The 25,251-nt window shown below is 40.7% G+C and overlaps 1 protein-coding gene across 7 annotated transcripts in view; it reads right to left on the bottom strand.

Moving 5' to 3' along the window:
• STAG2 (stromal antigen 2) overlaps positions 1-8,335 on the bottom strand; it is a 138,355-nt gene extending 130,020 nt beyond the window's left edge. For 2 of the 7 annotated variants that reach the window (XM_043570617.1, XM_043570621.1), the window contains exon 1: positions 8,125-8,335. The gene's annotated coding sequence lies outside the window, so the exon portion shown is untranslated. Of the gene's footprint in view, positions 1-4,069; positions 4,093-6,877; positions 6,985-7,127; positions 7,353-7,552; positions 7,674-8,124 lie in introns of those variants that run through there. The other 5 variants (XM_043570619.1, XM_043570622.1, XM_043570618.1 and 2 more) reach the window with 5 other exon arrangements.
• Positions 8,336-25,251: the final 16,916 nt, after the last annotated feature.

Genomic DNA, 25,251 nt, shown 5'->3' with positions numbered 1-25,251 from the left:
ATCGGGGTCTGTGCTGACAGCTCAGAGCCTGGAGCCTGCTTCAGATTCTGTGTCTCCCTCTCTCTCTCTGCTCCTCCCCTGCTCATGTCTCTCTCTCTCTCTCTCTCTCTCCCCCCCTCTCTCAAAAGTAAACAAACATTAAAAAAAAAAAATTTAAGTTTTGACTTGTATAATGAACAGTGCTCCTACAATATTCCTTTTTACAAATAAAATTATTCAACTTCCCACATTCAATTCTTTGAAACAACTAAGTAGCACTAACTGCTTGAAATCAACACTAACCAATTTATCCAACTTATGCCACAGAGATGACAATATTATCAATTACATTCACATTTTATCATACAAAAGTTTAGTAGAGCTATATTAGGGTTACTGACAGGAAAGTTAACCGTGAAAAGTAAAACTGCTTAGCACCAAACCAAGTCCCTTAATATTCTAGCAGCCCTTCTCATACAGGGTTCCACAAGGTTAACCACAGAACTCAGAAAATAATGTGAGTGACAATTTCCTGAATTCTCCCAAGAATGGTACAAAACTAGTATCTTCCTAGATACACAGGAGAGAAACTAATTCATTGTGTACAATGGATGTCTTGGGGCATAATTCCGTTGTAGAACACCAGGGTCTTGGTATTCTTGGAGTACAAAAGGGGAAAATATGGATGAAAAGACTCAATATTGAACAAAGAAATCTGGATAGAAGACTGCATCACTCCCACAAAATAAGGGAATAATTAACATAAAACATATAAATTGCACTCATGGCTATGAAAAACATTATACATTGTTTTACCTCATCTCCACTAATTTATCTTAGGCCAGATATCTAACATCTAGCAGTCCTTCGGACAAGAAAAGTTCTAGTTGTAGTTTATGAAAAGCAAGAAGGAAAAAGCAAAGAAAGCTGAGACTAATGAACCTACTAATAATCCAGGTCACCAATATTAACTATTACCTGATACAAATTAGAACAAGAAAATTTAATAAAGTGAAAAGATGAACTAGAAATTAGAAGCAGAGAAGATATTAACACTCAGGAGGAAAGAGTATTTTTAAGGTACCATTAAATAACAACAAAATCCCCTTACAGAATCAATCAGAGCAGTGAACTACAAAAGTTGCATAAATTTTTATTTCAAATCTAAACCACTCAATAAACAAGCTGAATGACTGGGGAACTATTCTCAGCCACACTCAGCTTCCATTCTGTATAGAACATAAATGACATAAGGGAAAAATTTTTCAGTGAAACCATTCTATCTACCATAGTATGACCCCTACCCCCAAAAAGTCAAAACTATAACTCAACATGTTATCACATTAACTTTTGTATAATGAGCACACACAAACAAAACCAAGGCTCAGATTTCTTTCAACTATCTCTTAGCGTAAAACACAATTTAGACCTTTCATCGGGCAACAACTCATCTAACCCTGTGTAAAAATCTGTATTTCCCTTGCACTGTATGTGAAAAAAAATCTTCATTTTGTAATATTAAAATGAGGCATGCTTTCTGGTGATAAATAACCCAAGACCTAAACCAGTTAAGGGAAACTACTGAACTTAAAAAAAATACACACACAAAGGTTTTGAGGCCAAATTACTTTGGGTGTAAATTCAGGCTGTCAATTATTATGTGACAAGTCATTTATTCTTTGAGAACCTCAATTTTCCCATCTGTAAAATGATAATAACCACCTATCATGCAAGGCAGCTGAGAAGATAAAACAATAAATGTTAAAACACTTATTGGCATTCAAAAGGAACTTAAAAGTACACTAAATTAAGTTTCTTTCTTAGAATATCTCAAGATTCAACAAGTTAGAGGTCAAATCCAATTACAACAAATGTTGTGCATGCAAAATTTTAGTGTAAACAAGACTTACTTCTTCCCCCTCTAACATTCTGACATTATAAAAGAGTTTTACTTTGAGTTTATATTAGATTATTCAGAACTTACAGATATCTCTCTAGTTGGTCTCATCAATCCTAGTAATGCATTTTCCAATCAAACAATAAAAAAGAACAGAGCACTGACATTACTCACCCTCCCTTCCTTTGGAGGAATGAGGAGTGTAAAACAAGTTCAATAACCTCTTGACTAACTATATGTAAAGACTTCTTGTTTTCTTCTGGTTAGTATCAAAGACGGAACTATAGCAAGCATACATTAAGAACACAGTTCAGGTAGCAGATCACCACAGCTGCTAGAGATGTTGGGTTTTTTTTAATGCATATATTCAAAAATTAAGACTCCACAAGCAACACCACTTACACAGAAGGAATATAAAATTTGGTTCAATTAAATGCAAAGCAGGCAACCCAGGATATGTTAAAAAAAAATCTGACAATTTTTTCTCACATTATCTTTACCAAACAGAAACATGCAATAACCACTGCTCATGATAGCCAGAGACACAGACAATTATTATACAGGGACAGTACTGAGCCACAAATTAAAAGTTCAATGCATGTATCAGATGTAGAAAACTACAAAAGGAAAATGTAAAGAACTTTTAAATTTGCCTGTATCTTTAAAGTTTCTTTATTCTCCAATGATTAATCACATTTCAGGATATACTGATACCCATAGCTAACTGGGACTATCCCTTTCCTTTGCTAAGCTCCCCCAATTTCCAAAATGGGTATACAATAGTGCTCCATTGTACAATGAGCTGTCATTTCAAATATCTGAATAACCTACGAATAGCAATTTCAAAGTGCTAATAATATAAGACCCGGTTGTTGTTTTTAAACATGAGACACAAAAGTCACAATATTAAAGAGATATGAATCTTATCCCGCTAGGATATAATGAACAGATCATGGTGTCCATTTAACATAAATTTTCTTCTCAAAGTTTATTTTTGAGAGAGTCAGTGTGCACAAGCAGAGAAAGGGCAGAGAGAGGGGGATAGAGGATCTGAAGCAGGCTCTGTGCTGACAGCAGCCAAGTCCTATGTGGGGCTTGAACTCATGATGAGATCATGGCCTGAGCCCCACGTTGGCCACTTAACCAAGTGAGCCACCCAAGTGTCCAGGTGTCCATTTAATGTAAATTCTAAATTAAAAGTTAACTTGCAGCATCAAAAACTGAAGTCTTCCATCTATTATAGAGCCCAAAGCAAAAAGAATACACTATTCACTGTTTACTCTCTTCCCACACATGACTGTGGGTGGCATCAGTTAAACATGCAGAATATTAAGCACTACTAAACCGTCCAAGGCATATTTTCACATCTAATGCTATATTCCCAAAAGATAATTTATTTGAGCCTGAGCCTACTCCCTACTTCTCCCCACCCATTTTAATACATAGGTCCTCAGACAACCACCAAAGTCAATGATGTAAGATCGATAAAGAAAATTATGAAAAAGAAATGCAAGACTTAATTTCATTCAAATCTTTAGTGTTTGGGCTTTAAAAAATATCCTAACTGGGCACCTGGCTGGTTCAGTCAGAAGAGCATGCAACTCTAGATCTTGTGAGTTCAAGCCCCATGTTGGGTGTAGAGATTACTTTTTTAAAAAATAAATAAAATTTTAAAAATTAATAATCCTTACTAAATACACTTCAAAGTTACAAAACTCTTAATTTGTTTAGCTGTGGCCTTCCACAATAAATCTGAAGCCACAATCTTCATCATCTACTTAAGATTATTTGCATACAAGAATTCAAAAAATGTCATCTGTCTTCTCATAACATTCTTAAAGCTAAAACTTGCATATGAATACACAGACTAATATTAACAGTTATGAAATATCTTCCTAGACTAGGGTGGAATTTTGTTTTATTAATGATGAGGGAACACACTTCACCCAACATAAAACTTAAATATCCATTATTTTGGATGTCCTTTAGGACTTTGACATATTCAAAAATACATCCGAGCACCTGGCTGGCTCAGTTGGTGAAGCATGTGACTCTTGATCTTGGGGTTGTGGGTTCAAGCCCCATGTTGGATGTAGAGATTACTTAAAAATAAAATCTTAAAAAAAATACATCTCATAGGGGTAAAAAGCCTGACACTGAACAACACAAAATTGCAGAAAATAAGGCACTTACCTTCAAAGAATGTAGAAGCAATTCACAAATATATTAATTAAGGAAACTGAGGATTGTAATTGCAATGCACTTTTACTGTTGATGGGTAATGGTCAGAATGGCCTTAATAGAAAAACATTAGAATATTTTACATATCGACTTTTAACTACACTACATCCTTAAAGTGAGGAGTGCGATTTAACTCACTTTATAAGTAAATGTTCATTTTCATATCAGTTTTTTTTTAAAGAACCCACCCCACCCCCACTGCCAGTCTCTGATAACCTTAGAATGCTATAGTTATTTCACAGTAGGAAAGAATGGCTAATAAGTACATTTCCTTTCCAATCCTAGTCTCTACCCATTCATTAAACACCAAATACTGAAACTGAATTCAACTCCTACTTCTATGTTCCTACCAGGAATGCGCCCTAGGGCACCCGAATCCCTTCCACTGTCACTTATTGCAACTGCCAAAGCCCCTCCTATTAATAGTAAATCCCTTTCATACTGACTCACTGTAACCCCAACTTAATGAAATAGACAACAAGCAAAATTTACAAAATCTGAGAATGGAATTTTCCCGTTTTCAAAGGATTAAAAAAGAAACTAAAAGTAGAATACATTCAGACTAAGTTACAAACATTTAGAGTTCAACCGATTTGTAAGTATGTATACTGCTTATTCTATACTGGTTCAAATTAAATATTTTTTTGAAAGTTTGTATATCAGGCATTGTGTAATTACTTACGCAAAACGCCAAGTTTTCCACGCAGATAACTGATAGGTAAATACAAACGTATGCCATCACATCAAAATTGCAAGCCAATTTGAAATTTTTTCTTCATATTTTTTTAATTGTGGAAATTTTCAAGTACGCACAAAAAAGTAGAGAGAATAATAGTACAATAAGCTCCCCTGTACTCATCCAGCTACGATCAACTCAAGGCCACTTTTGTTTCATCTCTACCTCCCACCACTCTCTCTTCCAATTATTATCTTCAGAAAAGAATTAAGAAGACACTGTGCTCGGTAAGTACCCTGAAAAAACCCCAAAGATGCTAAAGTATCAAAGACTAGTAAGAAGAATTTAACAGTGACTGTCACCCTAAAATAACTACTTGCAAATTTAAGAATTCAGTTAAAAACAAAGAAATAGCCATCTTTAAGAATTTTAAAAGTCCATAAGATCCAAAAGGCATATTTAAAATTATACCTAAAAGGAGAAATAGGAATAGGTGGTGAAAATGAACTTAAATATCTGCAATTAGCTTACATTCATGTAGCACCTCGGCTCAAAACGAAAAAAAAAAAACACTATTTAACATAATGTGTCATAAAATTACAATTCAACCACTTGAAAAACCGCTGAATGCTTATGCCTTAACTGGTCCTTCTGATCCCTAATTACAGATTGATATCAATGTAAAAAGAAAACCAGGCATTTTAACGTAAGCGTTTTAAAATGTTCAAAATTAACCCCACCGTTCATTGGAAAATATATGAAAGCAAGTCTAAACTACCTGAATTGTATGTCATTAAACAGAAATGTATATCCACTTTCCAGGGCCCAGGTTTTTTTTTTTTTTTAATAAGTTCACATATACCCTGAAACGCAACGCGCTAGGCTACAGATAGAATTAGAAGACCGCCTCCTGCTCTTGCTCCTAACCAATACGCAGAGAGAGAAGGTTGGCAGGAAAGTGCTGCGAGGACAGTAACAAACACCAGCAGCTCCCGAGCAGGCCCTGCTAGAGCCAGGAATGACGCACTTCGGTAACCCGACTCTTTCTCCCCTCCACCCCCGCCCCCAGCAGCGGTGCTGACACCGCCAACAGCCCGGAGTAGGAAAAAAGACAACAGAAAAAAGGCAGAGGTTGGACCGCACCAGGTTTCATCAAGAAACCTCGATTATTCCTCTTTCGACACTAACCACTAGGACTAAACAGGAAAAGAAGCTTCGTGCTTAAGCAAGTCCCATCATGGTGGTTTAAGAGTCACTAAATTAAGCTGATAATGAGTCCAATCCACAGAGACAAATACAGGGTGTGGCTGCCGTGAAATACGGCGGTCCGTGGGAGAAAAGGGGTATGGAATTTACACTCCAGTATGAGGGGAAGATGGGGCTTTACCAAGGGGAGGGGGGGCGGCCCGCGCATTTTAAGGAACCATTTCAAAGCAACACAAGCTTTTCGTTTACTTAAACCTAATCCCACAGATCAAAAGTTTCTAATAGATATATCGTGTAAACTGTAAATAACCATTTAATCAAACACCATGACCCTCAATTAAGAAACCATCCGAGAGAAAGGAGGGAGACGGTAGGAAAGGGTGGTAGGCAACAAGATATAAAACATTTCTAGGCCACGCAGGAGAAAGTCTCACAAACCGGATGAAACTACTAATGCAATATTAAAAATTAAAGCTGAACACTGCAGCATGAAAAATCTCACGATAAAACCCATTATAGTTCAGGATTAAAAATAAAATGACATACACACCAAGGGAGAGCGGAAACTAAATGTCGAAAGTACAGCGGTTTATAAAAAACTAAAGGCAAAACAAGACCTTCTCGCGACGAGGAAAAAAAAAAAGGCAGAAATCAACAATACGTTTACGAATGTAGGCCAGAAGAAAATGGGAACGGGGCTCAAAGTTTTGCGGAACTACTTGATGCTGTTTCCCACACCTTCTCTCTCCCATGGCCCATCAGACCCTTTTCGTGCTAAAATCGCCGGCCACAGATCACCGGGTACGCGACAGAAGAAAAAAGAAAGTCAACCCCAAGCAAGAATAAAAGTGTAGAGAGAAAAAACAGAAGCTGCCTACCTGGGGCAAGGATCAGCTCAGTTCGTGCCTTGAGAAAGACAGTGCGGGTGGGGGTGGGAACGAAAAGCAGCACTAAAACTAAAACAAAAGTGGCGCCAAAACCCCCCAACAAACAGCCTTCCACTCCCGCCCTTCCCCCCTCCTCCCATGCCAGGCAGGCAGGGCCCCCTTCGGGGCAAGGTCTGCACGCGGGGGCCAACACTGCCAGACCCCAGCCTATTTATAAAATTGTTGCCCGAAGAAAACTGACCGAAGTCGGGCCTCGGAAGGGATGGAGAGATCGATGCCAATCGCTTTCCCAAGCAGTTCCCCCACCACGCGCTGGAGATGATGGGGCGGGGGAGAAGCAGAGGGGCCCGTCACATGAATGTTGTTCCCTCTCTAGGAAGGGAGGAAGAGAGGGAGGGAGCGGAGGGAGGGAGGAAAGGAAAGAGGGGAAGGGAGAAGGGAGGGGGCACGAGGGAGGGGTGTGATCAGAGTAGATTTTCCCTCGCCTCCCTCGGTCCGAGGCCCAAATATACACAACTGAGCCTCCGCTTCTCCCCTCCCCCCTAGGTTCCCAGCACCACCATTTTGCTCTCTTCCTTCCCCTCTCCACGATACCGCGCTCTCCCCCACCCCAGCCACAGCCTCCCCGGCTTTCCTCCCCCGACTATGGCTCGCACCCCACCCCACCTCCAGTTTGGGCTCTCCCAGGCTTAAGAGCCTGCCGGAGAAAAGGCACCTAAATCTAATGCAACACTGAGAAGCGGAGCCTCCATCTTGCGCTGCTCCGCGTTCTCCATTTTGGGCCACCCATGGGGGGGGGGGGGGTCTCCGTGGAGGCCCCGAGGGAGAGTTGGGCGAGGGAAGGAAGAGAAAATCTTCAGCGAGGGTAGTCGAAAAGAAGAGTCGTGCAGTAGAAAGCCACTCTAGGAGTAGGAGGTAGGGAGGAAGGGGGGCTGGAAGTTCCTTGGTAGTGTTGAGGTGGCCACTTGGGGGGAGAAGGCAGAAAGAAGGGTTGGGGGTTACGCGGGGACGGGGAGGCTTCTCCCCGTCTTGACTTGGCCACCCGCTCCATGGCTGGCCCCGCTGGGGGCAAAGGGAGTAGAGGGGAAATTAAGTGGCAATAGAGTGCCCATTCTCTTTCCCTCCCAACTCTTCTCTCGCGCCCTGCTTCAACCATACACACCTCACGGTGGGCCCCGCGCCCTCCGGGTGCCCCTCCAAACTTCTAGAAGCTTCGCCTCCGCCATTTTATAACTTACCTCCCCCCTCAGCGTACACAGAGGCAGCAACGAGACTGTTCGCCTCCCCCACTCCTCCTTCCTTCTTTCTCAGGCCGGGGGCTTCTTCACCCCTGGGCTGGTACAAGATATTTTCCCCTTCCTCTTCTTTACACCCTCGAATTCTACTCAGGGACGGAAGCTCCCGCGGTTCTAGAGCGGTGGGGGGTTTTGAAAGTGGCGGTCGGATCCGGCGGGTTTTTTTTTTTTCTTTTTTTTTTTTTCTTTTTTTTTTTTTTTTTTTTTTTTTTTTTGGTGGCGCTTCGGGATTGTTTGGGGTGTTCGCTCTTCGGCGACTTGGAGGCGAATGGAACGCGCAGGCGCCATCTGTCGGCCACGAACCCGCGCTCGGCTCCTGTTGGGAGGGAGCGGCATCTAGCGGCAGCGAGCTGACACTGCAACGCTTGTCTCCCAGCGTCCTCCTCCCTATCAACGACCAATCGTGGCCGACTGCCTCCCGGGTTCAGCGTCTCCGACGCCGCCTGCAAACGAGGCGCCCGCAGGGGCGCGCCGCCGAGTGGGGTAAACAAGGTTCCGTGCCCGCGCCTGACTTACTCATTCGTTTGGCCGCGCTTCCGCCGCGGACCCGGATCGCGCCGCGTTTCCTCTCTTTAATTTGGGGGGGTCGAAAGGAGGTCGTTAGGAATGTCCGGCAGAGCCCCGGGCCGTGGGAAATCGGAAACCGGGGTCGCGCGGGACTCGTCCCCCGGGCTCCTGCGCCCCGAGCGCAGCCCGAGGTTGGCAGCCCAGCCGGGCATCACCCTTCCCTGTCCCCTCCTCTGGCACGCCCCAGCGAGGGGCCTTCCGCCCTAGTTCCGGGACCTTCTTTTCCCCCGCGGTCCCTATCCCTTCCCACCGAAAGAAGTCTGCTCGCGGAACTCTGGCACCTGATCCTAAGTGATTCAGGGGCTTCGCTTTTTGAGTTTCTGTTTTTGCTTTTTTGCTTCGGCTGTGGAGAGAAAGCGAGCCGATTTTTCACCGGGAAGACTTGACACTGGAGGAAAAAAAAAAAATTTTTTTTTTTCTTTGCAGCCCACTATTCCCGTCTCCCAGAAAATGTGGTCTCTCCCCCTCTAGGGTCTAAGAGATTTAAGGAACTGGGCTACTAGGCTAGGCCGGGCGCTCGACCACTTTATTCTCGACTCTTGGGGCGGGGGTGGGGGGAGGAAACGGAACGGAGCGAAGTGGAGGGAAATCAAAAATTAGGGCTAAAGGAGTCGAGAGGGACCTGTCCGGTCTTTCCCCGTCCTCCCCCGCCTTCCCCGCTGATCCACTGTCTTCCTGGAAACGTGGGACAGGGCTGCCTCACGACTTTGTTAAGAATTTTGGTTCCTCCTTGTCCTGCCCCCTCCCCCCTATCCCAAGGTGTTTGAAGTGCGAAAGGAGCCCTTACGTTCCTTTGACCCCCCTGTTAACTCCAGTGTTTATCACCCTTTTTATTTTTTTTGTTTGTTTCGAATCCAGCGTCCCGGACCTTTGACCACCTAGAACTCTCTACGCGGGGGAGAAAAACTCGGGGAGGCCCTGTCCCCTCCGAAGCGCCGCTTTTCCTAGGACAGGAAGAAGTGACCTATTACCGTGTCTCCATTGCTGTTACAGAAGTTCCCAGGTTCCCACAATAGTGTGTAGTTAAAGGCACGTCGTTCCTCTTTCTTTTTAAAAAATTTTGGTTAGAGTATTCCTTTGATACTGAATTACCTTTTAGTTACAAGAAAAGGAATAAATGTAAATGTTACTGACAAATTTTCCAAATGAGAAATAACGAAAGCCCCGTGTAAATCGAGATTTCACCCGATATCACCTTCAAAGCATTCCTAATGGAATATAATGATTAATTTCAGTCCTCAAAATATATTCCTAACACGCCTTAGTTTCTCTCCCATCCTGTGTGCTTACTGGTTTTTTTCTGCAACTTTAAAAAAGAGTTATGGTATATTTAATCAACTGAACAATTCAAGTTAAACAGAAACATCTAAATATCAATAACAAATAAAATCCGAGACGTTTTTACTTACCTCTAAAGCTTTGGGTAGTGGAATACTATTCAAAATAAATTTCCATTTCATTTATAGACCATCTTTGGTAGAATGTTATACAGTTTTTAATAGATTCAAGTTACGGAATGATGCAGCTAGAACATTAAATAGGGAGTAGTGGAAAATTTACAGTTACATAAGTTAATGCAAAATTCCACTTAAAGTAATAGAAAAATTGGGCTCTGTACCAAATCATTTTACATTAATTTAGTTCAATTGTGCCAATTTACTATCAATTGATATTAAATTATTTCCTGCCTTAGTATTAGCTGAAAACTACTGATTTTCTGCTCCAAACGTCACATTTATAGTACATGGTGCAAACAGTTTTTCACCTATTTTGTAAATTCATATTCTTATTGTCTATGTAGCAACTGAGACTTTAAACAATTTTATACCTTGAAAAAACATTGAAAACTTCCTCTGTTTAGTAAACTTTCTTTCATCTTGTGAAAAATACCATTGAAGAAAACCAGTAACTAACTGGTATAACATCTGAAGAAAATTTTATAGCAAATTTGTACTGATGTTTGAGTGTTTCACAGTAGCCTCTCTTTTCTTCTAGAGCTTATTCACAAGAATATTTATTGAGCTTTCAATATGTACAGATTACAGTGCTGTGTGCCCCAGTCCTGTCCTAAGAAGTGAAATGTATTTCATAGGGTACCGAGAGACCAAAAAGGGAACCCTTTGAATTTGAGGACAAAGTGAGAAAATGCCACCAAATGAAATATGTAACTGATGTAAAATAAGCTTTAATCTAATTATTTGTAACATAGCCTTCGTTAAAAAAAAAAGCTTTCCTTCATGAGATAATATTGTAATAGCAGAAACTTTCAGTGCCTGATGAGAAATAAGAAAAAGGAAAGTTGAATACTTAGAACATTTGATGCTATTTAAGGGACAAGACACTAGTTGATGCAAAAATATTCTGGTCACTAGAAATGCATACCCCACGGGGTAGCAGAGATAATCTTCCTATCTTACCACAATCTAAATAAAGCATTCCACAGCTCTCTTTAACTCCATCTATACCAATGGAACAAGCTTCTGATTATAATTTAAATTTTCTAGATAGTCTCCTACTCTAGGCAGCATGTATATATAGTCTGTATTTTCTAACACCATTCTAAATGTGAACAAAAATCCAGAAGCCTGAAGGTGAATAAATTTGAGCCCACAGAAATTTAAAATTATGTATAGCAAGGTACAATAAACAAAGTCAAAAGATAAAGTATGAGCAGACTATATTTGCTACATGAATGAGAAAGGCATGACACATATGAAGAACTCGCACAAATCAACAAGATAAAAATGCTCCAATAGAAAAGTGGAGAAAGGGGGCGCCTGGGTGGCTCGACCAGTTGAGCATCCAGTTTCGGCTCAGGTCATGATCTCATGGTTCCTCGTGAGTTTGAGCTCCCCATCAGGCTTGCCGCTGTCAGTGCAGAGCCTGCTTTGGATCCTCTGTTCCCCTCTCTCTCTGCCCCTCCCCGCGTGCGTGTTCTCTGTGTCAGAAAAAATTCTTTTTTAATTTTGAAAAAATTTTTTAAAAAACGGAGAAAGAATATAAAGAGTCAACTTGCTGGAAAAGAAATGCAGATGACTGATAAATACATAAAACGGTGCCGAACTTCATCCGCCACTAAGACATGCAAACTAAATACCTACCAGGTTGGCAAAGATTAAAATTTTTTTAATTTTTTTAATGTCTATTTTTGAGAGAGACAGAGTGTGAATGGGGGAGGGGAGAGAGAGAGAAAGAGAGACACAAAATCTCAAACAGGCTCCAGGCTCTGAGCTGTCAGCACAGACGCTGATGAGGGGCTTGAAGTCGGGAATGGCGAGATCATGACCTAGGTTGAAGTCGGACGCTTAACCGACTGAGTCACCCAGGTGCCCCAGAGATTAAAAGTTTTTGATAGTACTCAGTATTGGTGAGGCACTGAGAATTCTCACGTACCATTGGTGGGAATTGTTTAAAAACAAAATATCTCAGGGGCACCTGGGTGGCTCAGTTTGTTAAGCATCCGACTACAGCTCAGGTCATGATCTCACGGTTCTTGAGTTCCAGCCCAGAGTGGGGCTCTGTGCTGACAGCTCAGAGCCTGGAGCCTGCTTGGGATTCTGTGTCTCCCTCTCTCTCTACCCCTCCCCCACTCATTCTCTCTCTCTCTCCCTCTCTCTCTCTCTCTCTCTCTCTCTCTCCCCCTCCCTCTTCCTCTCCCCCTCCCTCCCTCTCAAAAATAAATAAACATTAAAAAAGAAAGTATCCCAGGGGTGCCTGGGTGGCTCTGTGAGTTAAGCTTTCAACTCTGGATTGAGCCCCGCTTTGGGCTTTGTGCTGACAGCTGGAGCCTACTTGGGATTCTCTGTCTCCAGCTCTCTCTGCCGCTCCCCCGCTCACGCTCGCTCTCTCTCTCTCTTTCAAAATAAATAAACATTTTTTTAAAAAGTATCTCATAGCATACAAGATGTAAAATTAACCTGCCATTTCTATTTCTAGGAATCTATCATACATAGATGCTTGTACAAATTACACAAAGATCTGTGTAGCTTTGTAATAAAGAGAAACTGAAAACAGAAATGGCATCATTTAAGGAAATTGGTTAAAGAAATTGTGATACACCTAGGGGCACCTGGCTGGCCCAGTCGATGGAGCATGGGACTCTTGATCTCAGGGTCATGAGTTCAAGCCCCACGTTGAGTGTAGAGATCACGTAAATGAATAAATAAATAAAAACTTTAAAAAATTTTAATGCTGGTAATAAAAGAAAGTTCTGGCTAGTGGAAAGGTAATTACTCCATTGTAAATTAATAAATTGAGCTTCTAGGGGTGCCTGCGTGGCTCAGTTGGTTAAGCTTCCAACGTCCGCTCAGGTCATGATCTTGCAGTTGGTAGGTTTGAGCTCGGAGTTGGGCTCTGTGCTGACAGCTCAGAGCCTGGAGCCTGCCTCAGATTCTGTGTCTCCCTCTCTCTCTGCCCCTCCTCCTCTCTCTCTCTCTTTCTCTCTGTGTGTCTCTCTCTGTCTCTCTCTGTCTCAAAAATAAACAAACATTAAAAAATGTTTTTTAAAAATTTGTATCAATTGAATTTCTCGTTTATAAATCAGCTTTTTGTGAACTTTGATACAGTGATTTAATTTCTGAATTCCTTATCATAATCCCTGTATGAACTTGTATAAGATTAAGGGCCTGATACTTTGACACTCAGGAGTACACTATGGACCTGTGGCGTCAACAGGAAGTAGACCTACCAATAAGCCTTTTCTGAAACGAATAGCTGGCACCTTCTAAGACATCTCAGATACCATATTATTGAATTTGCTGATTTTTTTTCACTTTGAATAACAGACAATATTTCCAGTATGAGTTCATGGAGCGGAAGCTGTGCCTATATACAAAAGATTGATTGTCTCTCACACCCAACCCCTCCCATTTCTCATCTCATTCTACAGTAATAGGCCCACGTCCGGTTTCTTTTGCTTTCAACCCAATACTGATTAGAATACCACCTCACTTCCTACTTTTATGCTTGCTTACTTCCTACATCCTTACTCCTTTACTTTAATTCATTCACTTGCACACTCTTATTGACTCGGTTGGCCTACAACAATGCTCCTCAAACGTTAATGTGCTTAAGGATAATCTGGAGATCTTGCTAAAGTGCAAATTCTGATTCAGTAGGTTTGAGGTTAGGGTGGGACCTGAGATTCTGCATTTCTAACAAACTCGCGGGTCATGCCCAGCCCATGCTGCTGGTCCAAAGTCCGCACTTTGAGTGTGAGGGCCAGAGGAGCAAAGTACAAACTCTTTAGGGTAGTTTTCAGTGCCTTCCATAGTTTTATCCAAATCTCATCACTCTCACTCATAACTGTGAACTCTGCTGGGGCGATGTCTGTATAGTCTCTGTTTATCCCCAGCACTCAGTATGTATGTGTGTATGTGTGTGATATATATACATTTTTTTTTCTTTTTAAAAATAGGCTCCACATTCAAGCTCCATGGGCTTGAATTCACGACCCTGAGATCAAGTTCTGTGCTGTAGGAACTGAGCCAGCCAGGCACCCCTCCAGGACCTAGTATAGAGCCTGAAACAGGATAGGTGCTCAAAAACTATTTGTTGAATGATTTGAGGAATGAATTAATAAACTAAACGACTACTCCCAGCTCATATACCATATATTCTAAGGGAACTAAATTACTTCCCATTTTCCTAGTACTTTCCCACCTCTGTACATTTGCTCACACTATTTTCTCTCCTTTCCTAAGATTTGCCCTACTCAAATACTCTCCATCCTTAAATGCCCAGTTTAAATGAGAAAATCTCCATGAAGCCTTCCCTGATGTCCCAATATGGAAATAATCTCTCTCATTTTACAAGGCTTCCTCCTACCAGATTTCAAATGCCTTGCAAATAATCATAATAGTATTCACATTTTGTTCACATTTGCGATAACCACCACGCCTAGCACAAATGTTAGCCTATAGCAGAAAATCAATGTTCATTAAATTGAAACAGGAAAATAAAGAATTTTCCAGATCAGCACTATGTATTAGGACCTTTTGCGATGATGGAAATTTCTGTTATCTGGGCTGTCCAGTATGATACACACAAGTAGCTACTGAGCACTTGAAATGTGGCCAATGTGACTGAAGAACCGCATTTTTCATTTTAATTAAAATATAAATGTAAATACCTATATGTGGCTAGTGGCTACGTACGGGACAGTAGCTATCTAGACAATTTTAGTTACAACTGTTCTTCATTCAACAGTATTTACTGAGTACCTCCCATGTGCCAGACACAGAATAGGCTAGGGGCTGGAGACACAAAGATGAATAATTCATGGTGCTTGACCTCAAAGAGCTTGCAACCTGTTAAGAAAAGATAGTCAGGATCAAATAAATCCAATCAAGTGTTATAGGTGCTACTACAGAAGATTGACGAAATAGAATGTGTGTACAAAGGTGAATGTGGGCATGAGTTAGAAAAGGCTTTATAAGGAAGGTAAGAGTTGAAATTACATAGTGTTCATTAGGCAAACAAAAGATAAAGAGCTTTACTCTGGGAGGAGTGTGAACAAAGGCACAGAAAGTCACAACAGAGAGCCCCTCTCCTCCTGGAACTACAAATCGTTTGGCTAACGACTAGGAAGTGGAGGGCAGAGAGCTCTGTTAAAAGGAGAGCTGAAGAAGTTTATGCTGGAGATGTATGCAGGATCCCGATCACAGGGGCCCCTTGGGATGCCCATGTAAAGGAGGGAGCTTGGTACCTATAGGCAACGGTGTGCCATGGACGCAACATGCTCAGTTTGACATTTTAGAAAGACGTCTCTGGATGATGGATCGGAAAGGGATAGACAATCTAAGAGGTTGTAGCCAGTGTGCATGGGCACAAGGGCAACCGGCGCTGAGGATCCCAAACAGACCAAGTTCAGCACTTGCCTCTAACAAAATCCGAAGGCACTGGTGATGAAACTAGAAAGGAATTCATTTCAGTGAGGCCAACACGGGGAAGACGGTGGACTAGTGTCTCCAAGACTGTCTCCAGTGCTGAAAATCCTTCCAGGTTCATATAAGGAAAATGTGAGACAAAGGTCAGTGGGTACGTGCAGGTGGGCAGGAAAGGTCAGGTCGATTGTTGTCTTGGGATTTAAGGGGTCTTGCTGGCGTCAGGGCAGTCCTTATTGCTTTAGGGGGTAATTTCAGTTCCCAGCACGGGATGCTTTGCCCACCGGGTCTTTTGCCTGAGTTAAGAGATAAGCTGGAAAGAATTTAATCAATTAGAAAGTTTAAGGTCAAAATGGAGGTAGTTGAAGTCCTCTTTCAAGGTGATGAGGCTTAGACTAAGCAGTGGAAGTAAAAATGTATTCAGGGTTTAGACAGGGCACATGTGCTGCTTTTTGGCCTGAAAGAAGGTAATTACAGTGAACGTCTTTGTTTTGTCTTTATTTGATCATCCATTCAACTTTTTTTTTTTTTTGCATATAAAGACATAGCTTTCACTGAATGTCCAGATCTCCATGGAAGCAAAGTAGAAATTTAGTATGAATATCTGGAAATTTCAAGGAAAAAACGACCTTCTGCCTACTGCTTCAATCATTTGAGAAATACTAGCCAAAATAATCCATTCCTATCAGCAGCTAATTCTTTCATCACTTAATGCTGGCACTGGTCCTAGTTATTTGTATTAAGTAGTTAAACATGTCATAGGATTTGTTGTGCAGACAGATGACATTTGCATTATTTTTTGAGTGCCAGCATTTAAAAAACAACAACAGAAAAGACATCAAGGCACAGGCAAACCTATCACTTCAGACCTATGGATTATTTTAAAGGCCCTGTTGTGATGCAGGATTTTTCAATATGTTCCAGAGACATTTATCAGTTTAAACCTATACACATTGGGGCACCTCGGTGGCTCATTTGGTTAAGTGACTGACTTCAGCTCAGGTCATAATCTCACGGTACGGTTCATGGGTTTGAGCCCCACATCCTGCTCAGTGCTGACAGTTCAGAGCCTGGAGCCTGCTTCAGATTCTGTGTCTCCCTCTCTCTGCCCCTCCCCCACTCAAGCTCTGTGGGTCTCTGTCTCTGTCTCTCTCTCTCAAAAATAAACATTAAAAAATGTTTTAAGGGGCGCCTGCGTGGCTCAGTTGGTTGAGCTTCGGCTCAGGTCATAATCTCCGGGTTCATGGGTTCCAGCCCCACATAGGGCTCTGTGCTGACAGCTTGGAGCCTGGAGCCTGCTTCGGATTCTGTGTCTCAGACCCTCTCTCTCTCTCTGCCCCTCCCCCAATCATGCTCTGTCTCTCCCTCTCTCTCTCAAAAATACACATTAAAATTTTTTAAAAAATGTTTTAATTAAAAAATAAACCTAGGGGCGCCTGGGTGGCGCAGTCGGTTAAGCGTCCGACTTCAGCCAGGTCACGATCTCGCGGTCCGTGAGTTCGAGCCCCGCGTCGGGCTCTGGGCTGATGGCTCAGAGCCTGGAGCCTGTTTCCGATTCTGTGTCTCCCTCTCTCTCTGCCCCTCGCCTGTTCATGCTCTGTCTCTGTCCCAAAAATAAATACACGTTGAAAAAAAAATTAAAAAAATAAATAAATAAACCTATACACATTTAATGATTACATTATTCTTCATTTTGTTTGTTGTTCTGTGGAACTCCTTGGTGGATACTACTTTTTATAGAAATAGTACTGTAAGCAGAAGCATTCTTGTTAGCAGAATAACAGACACACCCAAGAATAAATATTTTTTAAAGTTCTTTTAAATGTTTATTTATTTTTGAGAGAGAAAAGAGAGAGGCGGGAGGTGGGAGGAGGCAGAGAGAGAGGGAGAGACAGAGAACCCTAGCAGGCTCTCCACGTGGTCAGCGCAGAGCACAACTCAGGGCTCGAACTCATGAACCGTGAGATCATGGCCTGAGCTGAAACCAAAAGTCGGAGGCTTAACCGACTGAGACACCCAGGTGCCCCCAAAATAAATATTTTTTTTACCTATTTCCATATATGGCTGAAAGTCATTTGGTTAAAATTAGCATTGCCCAGGACCTCCAATAAGACTGTCTCTTTTTTAAGACTCTCTTTTATTGGCACGCATGCAGGCTTATAAAGCTAAGACCATATTAATGACTAGGAAAGACACTACCATTAATAACAACAAAGACTATTCCTTGAATTTAAGCGCATTTGTTATTACTAACTACCAACATTAAGTAAAATTCAAACACTAGAACCACTGTAAGCACTTGATGTGTATCATTGGTAGCAAGTTTACTGTTGTTATATGTTGATAGCACTTCTAATGTTAGACACGAGAAATTAATGCTAGAACTCCTCGTGGAAAGATTAAGAGGTGTGAAGAAAAGATGAAGGGAGAATTGCAAAGTGGAAGGAGAAACTTCTGAAAAAATACATTCTATCCCCCAAATGTAGACAACCCTGGATTAGATGGACCACACCCTTTTTTTAAACTATAATGGGTATTATTGGGACAACTGGCAAAATTTGAATAAGGTCTATTTAGATTATATAATAATATTGTAACAATATTAATTTACCAATTTTGATAATTATACTGTAGTTATTGGGAGGTTGTCTTCATTTTTTTTTCTTTTTAAGTAATCTCCACACCCAATGTGGGGCTCAAACTCACAACCCCAAGATCAAGAGTTGCATGCTTCACCGATGGAGGTGAAGAGGTACCACAAGATGTCTTTATTCTTGAGAGATACACACTACACTATATAAGGGTAAAAGGGGCATTGTGTCAGCAACTTATACTCAAATGGGTCAGAAAGAAAGGTAAATCGGGGCACCTGGGTGGCTCAGTCGGTTAAGCGGTGACTTCAGCTCAGGTCACGATCTCGCGGTCCGTGAGTTCGAGCCCCGCGTTGGGCTCTGTCTGGGCTGATGGCTCAGAGCCTGGAGCCTGTTTCGGATTCTGGGTCTCCCTCTCTCTCTGCCCCTCCCCCGTTCATGCTCTGTCTCTCTCTGTCTCAAAAATAAATAATAAAACGTTAAAAAAAATTAAAAAAAAAAAAGAAAGAAAGAAAGAAAGGTAAATATATTCCTTATATCCATATTATATACTATGGTGGTGTGCTAGAGCCTGCTAGCACTGGCTCACAAGAGCTAAGTGTGCACATGTCTTCCCGACTTCAGTTCGTGACCTCACATTGGGATCTTGAAATCAGACACGGTGAGGGCATTTACACCATGCAAATCAGCAAATGCAAGAGAATCAGGGCTATTTTTCCCCCATGGAGAGCCAGTTGTTAAAACGTATTTGCCATGGATCAAAGTCAAAGATAATGTCCAGAGTCATGAATTTTTTGTGTGTTATAATTGACAGAATTAATTTAATTCTATTTTCCTTTTAACCTGAGTTGATACATTCAAAAAACCTAATGATGTTAAATCTCAACAATTATAGTAATGATAATATATTTTCATATGCCATCCTCTAATCATCTGAAAATACATTTCAAACATATCTACCCAGGAAAGTAGGTAAATATGTACATTATTCTAGTTTTGCAATTATTTATTGTACACTGTAAACTAAAAGCAATCATATCTAGCAGTAAAAACCGATTTAGTTATGCCCGAACACTGCCTCCCAAGCATCTGAATCCTTCACAGGACTTTGTGAAGCTTCATGTTCTCCATAATGTCTCTCTTGAATACTACATTCCACATTGGTCCCTTCCTTACAGTTCATAGAGTTGTCTAGAAGATACATAGAAGAGCATCCAGACTGACTCCTTCATTTTTCAGAGGAGGAACTGAAGAGTCAAGAGATCAATGTCCTCAGGATAACACAGGGTCCAGTGACAGAGCTAGGAGCAACACCCTAGTCCTCTCATTCTCCAAACCCTAGGCTATTTCTCTACACCACTGGGAACACACTTTCCAGACCACTTTTAGATACTGGATCATAGCCTTCTACTTGCTGGCCAAACGTAGTGTGCTTACTCATTTTGAGAATAGGGACATCTATCCAGCACAGTAGATAAGTCAAACTTGGTGCTCAATAGACATTTGATATATCCATTAGTTTGGAATGCCTTTCACACAGACTTTTTCTTTTTTTCAAAGATGCTTTTAGATTTATTTACAAAGCCATAAAACCTGACATATTTTCTTAGAGCTGTAAATGAAGAGCTGGCTACCAACAATGAGAGTAGACGGCTTGTTTCACAGAGGGTGGGACATCCAAATGTCTAGGAGCCAAATCATAAAATGAGATCAGCTTTGGAATCTCTACTGAGGTTTTATTCTTTCAGATTTAAATACGGTTTATAGAACACTTTGAGAATCCATTTAAAGTCACTTCACAAGGCAAAACATTATAGCCATTTAGATATTCTTAAAAGAGAAGCGTATCAATTACTGGCACAAGAAAATGCAAGAAATAATGACTATCAGAAGTTGTTTGAAAAAAAAAAAAGGAAGCTGTCCCTATTTTTAAAAAAATAACACTTCCCTACAATCTTCAGGATGAGAAAATGATAAAATTTGAATGAATTTTCAAAGGGACTACCAGATGAAACTTAATGAGGTTAGCAGTCTAAGATCCCAATCATCAGAGACTTTTCAACTGGGGTCTTTATCCCTTTATGAGTTGTCGAAACATTCTTAAGGTTTACAGCCTACCATTCAGCAAGTTAAGACCAATATAACACCCACTTGACCAATTCAGTCTCTTCCCAAGAAGAAATAACAAAATGGAGTTTGAAAAGGCATTCATTAGTTACAACTGTTGTGACACAGACCTCAAAAACCTTTGAAGTATAATGACCTTTCAAGTACAATGATCAATCACTATGCATGAAAAAATCGGATTTTATACAAAGCATAAGAAATGGCATGCTCTTTGATTGGAGGTCAGGTTCTACACTTTCAGTTTGCAGATTGCAGTGTGTGAAAATTAAAAGGCAATGAAAAAAAACAGTAAGACCAGTATTTGCTGTCATGACATCATCACTTTAACCAGACTGTGATTTTGATGCTCAACAGGGCAGCTGCAAATGGTTAGAAAGTCACAAACACTACTGTTTTTTTAAATATATACATATATTTTATTCAAGTGTAATTAATATACACTGTTAGATTAGTTTCAGGTGTACAATATGACTATTGATTTTGGAGACATTGAAATGGATGAGACACATAGTTCCTTTGCCTGTGAAAAAGAAATAAAAGCCATATTTTCTAAAAATGTATCTTTCTAGAAAGTTAAAGATGAGGGGTGCCTGGCTGCCTCATTCAGAAGAGTCCTTGGTCTTGGGGTCATGAGTTTGAGCCCCATGTTGGGTGTAGAGATTACTAAAAAAATAAAAACTTAAAAAAAAAGAAAGTTAAAGATGAAGAACTCTAGAGAAACTCTTGTATATATGTGCACAAAAAGCATCTACAAGAATGCTCATTGCAGCACTTTTTCTAATGGAATCAACCTACGTGTGTATCAAAGAGGAGATATATCGCAATATGTTCATATGACAATACTTTGTAGTAGTGAAAATGAACTAATGCTACATGAATCAACATGGGTGAATCTGAAAAATGTTAGGTAAAAAATCAATGTTAGGTAAAAAAAAAAAATCAAGGTGCAGAGTAATGGCTAACATTTACGCTTAGTTTATTATGTTCTAAGTGTTTACACATATCAACTCATTTAATCCTTAAAACAACCTTAGAAGTTAAATATTTTTTATGAATTTCCATTTTATAGATGAGAAAAATGAGGCACAGAGAGATTAAGTAATTTCTCCAAGGTCACACAACTAGTAACATGTACAGCAGAAATTCCAGAGCACCTCTGGCTCCAATATTGGTGCTCTTTTTTTTTTTTTTTGAAATTTTATTTTTATTTTTTTTTACTTTTGAAGGAGAGAGAGAGACAGACCATGAGCAGGGGAGGAGCAGAGAGAGAGGGAGACACAGAATCCGAAGCAGGCTCCAGACTCTGAACTGTCAGCACAGAGCCCGACGCGGGGCTCGAACTCACCAACCGTGAGATCATGACCTGAGCCGAAGTCGGACGCTCAACCGATGGAGCCACCCAGGCGCCCCTTGGTGCTCTTATTCATTGCATTATACTGCCTCTACTACTGATTGTATGATGCCATTTAATAAAGTTTAAAATAGGCAAAACAATGTCCTATACATTTATAGATATACACCCATGTGATAAAAATACAAAAAGGTGCATGGAAATGAAAGTCACCAAGCGGCGCCTGGGTGGCTCAGTCGGTTAAGTGTCCGACTTTGGCTCAGGTCATGAGCTTACGGTTCGTGGGTTCGAGCCCCAAGTCCGGTTCTGTGCTGACAGCTCGGAGCCTGGGGCCTGCTTCAGATTCTGTGTCTCCCTCTCTTTCTGTTCCTCCCCTGCTCTCACTCTGTCTCTCTCTCACTCTCTCAAAAATAAATATTTTTAAAAATTTAAGAAAAAAAAAGAAAGTCACCAAATCCATGATTGTGGCTACTTATGAGAAAGGGAGATGGGAAATAAATGGAGGCAGGAAATTTCAACTGTATCTGTAAAGTCATATTTCTTTTCTTTCTTTTTTTAAAAAAGGATCTTCAGTAAATATGGGAAACTTAAGATTTGACAACCCAGGCAGCAGGCAGATGGGAGTTTATAATATCATTCTCTATATTTTTCTGTATATGTAAAACATTCCATAATTTTAAAAACAGAAGTTATAGGGCGCCTAGCTGGCTCAGTAGGAAGAGCATGCGTCTCTTGATCTCAGGGTCATGAGTTTGAACCCCACCTAGAGATTACTTAAAAAAAGAAGTTTTAAAAAGAAGAAATGAGGGCACCTGGGTGGCTCAGTCAGTTAAGCCTCTGACCCTTGACTCCGGCTCAGGTCATGATCTCATGGTTTCATGATTTCAAGCCCCATGTTGGCTCTGCATTGGCAGCACAGAGCCTGCTTGGGATTCTCTCTCTCTCTCCCCCTCTCTCTCTGCCCCTCCCTCACTCACGCTGTCTCTGTCTCTCAAAATAAATAAATTAAAAAAAAAGACCAATGATTCTGTTAAAAAATAATAAATAAATAAATAAATAAATAAATAAAAGAAATGAAATACTATAAAGCCAGACTATTTGTCTTGGATCTCAAATAATACAAAATAAATAAAGATTCTGTGAAATTCGGATACCCTTTTTCATTTCAGTTGAAATGCATTTGGGTATTTCATAAAAGCTGAGTGATACACTCTAAAAACATTAGATTCTACAGATAAAGGAATGAAAACTTCTCAATACAATAGCACTAGCATACATCATATAAGTACCACATATGCAGTCTCTTGAGAGATCATGTCCAAGTTCAAGCCAGAAGTCCACATAACCATTTTGGAATTCCTTAAATGCAATGCTGTTCTTTTATACCTTTAAATTATATGGTTTAAAAAGATTCTATTCAATCAAGGGAAAGGAAGAATTCTGAAATCAGGTTTCAGAAGTATTCTGATAAATGACCAGGTTTGACAGGTGCCTGGGTGGCTCAGTTGGTTTAGCTTCCGGCTTCGGCTCAGGTCGTGATCTCTCAGTTCGTGGATTGGAGCCCCGTGTCAGGCTCTGCGCTGCCAGCAGGGAGCCTGGAGGGTCTTTCAGATTCTGTGTCTCCTTCTGTATCTGCCCCTCCCCCACTCACACTCTCTGTGTCTCTCTCAAAAATAAATAAACATTAAGAAACATTTTTTTAAATGACCAGGTTTGAAAAAACATATGATTCTATTTGGATAATAGGGCATTTTGCTTCTGTAACAACTAATACAAAATTTTTAATTTAAAGGTCAAACCATTGATTTGGGATGTGGCAGAGAAGGGGGACTATTCTATTTTCCTGTTTACAGACATTCAAGTAGTTACACAAGACCTCCCAAAATCTAAGACACAGTAGCCTTTACTTCATTTGGTGGAAAGGGGGTTTCTACTGCTGTTGACAAGAGAAAGAAACAGTTTTATGGCTATTTTCCCCTTTTAAGTAAAATAGAAAATCCTCCAAGTAGATTTCATGTCAATATATCTTTCCCTAGAAATAGTCAAGAGAGTTCAGGATCATATAAATATTCATGTAGATTCCCCCCTTTAAACTTTTTTCTGCCTTCTCTTACATATTTCGAAGCACATTTTTCCTGTCCAGAAAGGATGGAGAATTATCCCCATCCTTTAACCTGGGAGTGAGAGGAATTTTCCACTGCAAATCTTGCTGTCTAGCTACTGTGCCTGTAAATTATGTTTCTGAAGCACTGATTCTCGATGATTTCCAAAGCAGTATTCACTCCACACTCTGGGGGTCAACTTTTGGCACATCCTCAAATCTTGAAAGTAACATAGAGTTAATTACCGTGTTTATGAGACATTTGTTGCCTCCTCTCTCTTTCTCCATGTGTGTGACTTCACCCCTTTGGTGTAGAAGATCTGAAAAAAGAAGGTGAGAAGGAAAAATCAAAAATGATACCTTTAATTTCTATGTCCTAACAAGGAGCTCTAAGTACTTTTCTCTTATAATGCTGCATTTGCCTTTGCAATTTCCCTTCAAATTGTGTATGTTGGAGCTAAGGAGAAAGACTGAGGCAATCATTTAACCTTTTAGTTTCATTATCTGTGAACTGGGAATAAAAAGACAGGCTTGACACACTTTGGTTCTTTGAAGATAAAGTTATTAAATATAACACACGAATCCATTCTCCTTTCACAAAACCAGAACATTAAAAAGGATAAAGCTAAAATCTCTGTATTAGGGTTCTCCAGAGAAACAGAACTTACAGGATATCTATTTATCTATACATATAGCTATACTTATAACTATGTATATGTATATGTGGAGAGATAGATAGATGATAGATAGATAGATAGATAGATACATAGATATATAGATAGGGAGAGAGACTGATCATTAAGAATTGGCTCAGCACAGGGCTCCTAAGTCTGTGGAGCATCCGACTTCAACTCAGGTCATGATCTCGTGGTTCGTGAGTTCGAGCCCGGCATCAGGCTCTGTGCTAACAGCACAGAGCCCTCTTCTGATCCTCTGTCCCCCTCTCTCTCTCTGCCCCTCCCCACTTGCACTTTCTCACTCTCAGAAATAAGTATTAAAAAAATCTTGTTTAAAAATAAGTAAGTAGGGGCACCTGGGTGGCGCAGTCGGTTAAGCGTCCGACTTCAGCCAGGTCACGATCTCACGGTCCGTGAGTTCGAGCCCCTCGTCGGGCTCTGGGCTGATGGCTCAGAGCCTGGAGCCTGTTTCCGATTCTGTGTCTCCCTCTCTCTCTGCCCCTCCCCCGTTCATGCTCTGTCTCTCTCTGTCCCAAAAATAAATAAACGTTGAAAAAAAAATTTTTTTTTAAAAATAAAAATAAAAATAAGTAAGTAAATAATAAATAAATAATTGGCTCAGCACAATTATGGCTGAGAAGTCCCAAGATCTGTAGTTGGCAAGCTGGAGACTTGGGAGAGCTGACAGCCTCGAGAGCCAAGAAGAACTAATGTTTCAGTTTGAGCAGCTTAAGCAATCAAGCAGGAGGAAGAGTCGGCCTTTCTGTTCTAG

Source organism: Prionailurus bengalensis, chromosome X (genome assembly GCF_016509475.1).
Source record: "Prionailurus bengalensis isolate Pbe53 chromosome X, Fcat_Pben_1.1_paternal_pri, whole genome shotgun sequence".
NCBI lineage: Eukaryota > Metazoa > Chordata > Mammalia > Carnivora > Felidae > Prionailurus > Prionailurus bengalensis.
The sequence above is the reverse complement of the archived record's forward strand: the minus strand, read 5'-3'. Positions and strand labels throughout refer to the sequence as shown.